This window comes from Mustela lutreola, chromosome 4, assembly GCF_030435805.1.
Source record: "Mustela lutreola isolate mMusLut2 chromosome 4, mMusLut2.pri, whole genome shotgun sequence".
In the NCBI taxonomy this organism is placed as follows: domain Eukaryota; kingdom Metazoa; phylum Chordata; class Mammalia; order Carnivora; family Mustelidae; genus Mustela; species Mustela lutreola.
The window spans coordinates 89,928,908-89,931,872 of NC_081293.1; positions in this window are offsets into that span (position 1 = coordinate 89,928,908).

Below are 2,965 nucleotides of genomic sequence, written 5' to 3' on the forward strand. Positions count from 1 at the left end.
TTGTGTTTTTTTGTTTGTTTGTTGTTTTAGTTTCCCAGACTCTTGGGTGCAACTTTCAAACCTGTGAAAGGACTCCAGGAGAAAAGTATAGCCCTCTATCAGCTCACTCAAAAGGAGACTATAGCCCGCCAGTCAAAGTAGAGTTTGTGGTGATGACCCGAGTATAACTCACAGTGAGCCCCCTTTGTGGCTGTTGGTCCAGCTGCAGAATACTTGGCAACCAGGGACATTACGGTGGGAAATGCTCAGTAGAAATGCCTGGAAATTTTCCCTCCTTACCACAAATCCAGAAAAACTGCAAACAAAACTGAAACAAAACAAAGGAGGGGAGACGGAACAAATTGTAAGCATGCGCACTGTGATTCAGGTTTACCGCGGTACTTGCTTCCATCCACACTGTGACTAAAACACGGAGAAGAGTGTAACAAGCCATGAAGTCATCTCTGCTCCATCCCAGCTGGCCTTTCCTCTTTCAAACAGACGGCCTCTTTGTTTGTAATATTATGTGTGCCCATCCATGCTATTAGAGTATGAACGTTCTACTTTCTTTTTAAAATATTTTATTTATTTGGGGCACTTGGGTGGCTCAGTGGGTTAAAGCCTCTGCCTTTAGCTCAGGTTATGATCCCAAGGTCCTGGGATCGAGCCCCACCCACATCGGGCTCTCTGCTCAGCAGGGAGCCTGCTTCCCCCTCTTTCTCTGCCTGATTCTCTGCCTACTTGTGATCTCTGTCTGTCAAATGAATAAATAAAAATCTTTAAAAAAAGATTTTATGTATTTCTTTATTTGAGAGCGAGAGCTTGCACAAGCAGGGGAGCAGTGGAGGGAGGGGGGAGGCAGGCTCCCCACTAAGAAGGGAGCCCGATGTGGGACTTGATCCCAGGACCCTGGAATCATGACCTGAGCCAAAGGCAGACTTAACCTACTGAGCCACCCAAGTGCCCCATCCACTTCTCTTGATCGTCTTCTCTCACTACTATGTGTGTGGACTGATTCCACAAACCTAAATTTGCAAAATCCACTGGGAGTACATTTCAAAGAGGGGGGACCCTGCTGGGATGGTCAGAAAACGTACTTTAGATCAGAACCAGAGCACACGACAGGGGGTCTGGATAATGCAGGGAGAAGGGAGACACAAAATCACCTCTGTGGCTGGCTGTTATGTTTCTGCCTTGCTCCCTCCAAGTGAAGCTTGCTTTCAGGAATGCCTCAGGTGAAAACTAATGATCGTCATTTGAGTCAACGAGAGGATAAACACACCCGGCACCCACGATCTGGTGCGCATTTAATGCACCAGTGGGAATGTATGGAAAGCAGGATCTCCTCAGAGCAGTTCTGCTTTGAGCAGATTTCCGTATGAAAGAAAGTGGCTAACAAGGTCCACAGCTATTCTAGAAGTGTCACCACGGAGTGAACACAGAGCGCGGAATACACAGGAGGGATGGCGTTCCTTCCCAGAGCAGCAGGTGGAATTTTGGGGAAAAATCACCAAAGAACAAACAAACAGCGAACCAGCCCATATACCCTGAAAGTGCTCACCGCCGAGCCTTGTCCAGCCCGTCTGAATTGCTCGTCTGTCTAGCGCTCCCAGGAACGGATGGTGTCGTATGTCTGGTTCATTGCTGACACTCAACAAACAATATTAATCCTTATCATATGACTTAATTGAAGGCCTGCACAGGAAGCTAAAAGACAAGATTTCATCTGTCCTGCCTGCCTGGAAGGGACAATTCTGCTGATTTGGACAACTGTGTGTACCTGGGAGATGGATGGCCACTCAGCGTTTTGCCCCCAGCCTCTCTCAGTGTCCGGAGTATAAACACATAACTCCGCAGAGATGTGACTTCTGGCCCTATTTCTTTCTTCTGCACAGCATAAAAACACCTATTCTGTCCCTCTTCAAAAAATAAACTCCTTGTGTGCAAAGACTGTACCATTTACACATTTAGAATCTTCCCAGAGCACCTCAAGGGTGGGCCTTGGTCCTATTCAGCTTCTAACACCAAGGAACAACTCAAGAACAAGAACACTAGCATGGCCCCCTCAACTTAGAATTCACATGGCAGCAAAAACAGGAATCCCAAGGGGTGCCTGGCTGGCTCAGTCCATAGAGCACGCAACTCTTGATCTCGGGGTTGTGAGTTTGAGCCCCACCTTGGGTGTAAAGATTACTGAAAAAGACATCTTAGAAAAAAAAAAAAAAAAGCAATAATGGCAAAATGGCCTGTTCTAAACAGAAGAGAATGTTCTCAAAACCAGAAATCAGTGAGTTGCAAGTGCCCCCCGAGTGCTCCTTCCACCACAGACTGTCCCTTTGCAGCTGTCTGGAGCCTCTGGCCCCCGACGAGTCAAACAGTGACCAACCCATTGAGTATTTGCCAAACACCCTTGAAGAATGAGGCACAGAGACATTTCGACATAGTCCCTGCTTACAAGGATTCACAATCTGGGCACACAAAGAGATCATACCTAATAAGAAGCAATAAAACCTGTACCAGGCATGCACCCAGTTCCTGGGGTGAGGCCAGCCTGGGAAGTGCTTGTTCCAGACAGTGAGGACCGGGGCTCTGGGGCGAGGCCATACAGAGGCTCACCTCCATGAAGGGAGGGCAGGCCTGAGGTCAAGAGGATCCAGTGCCCCACCTAAGTGCCTGATTCCCCTGCCCTGGCCTACAAGGCTCTTTCCAGACAGAGAGACAAGAGTTGGAAGTGGTAGAGTGTGGTTGGGTCCTTCCCAGCTAACCTCTGGTCTTTGCTATTGGACACACTCACCACCATCTCCCTCCAAGTCTAAGCCCTGTTTGTATCATCACACCCGGTTGACAGTCTGTAGGTGTGACATATTGTGGCTGCTTTTAGTACCTGCTGGGGTCTCAGGTATATCCCACTTGTACATGGCCCCCCACTGACCAGCAGCTGACACTAGCGGGGCTCCCTTCCACCCAGCTGTGCTGGGGCCTAGCA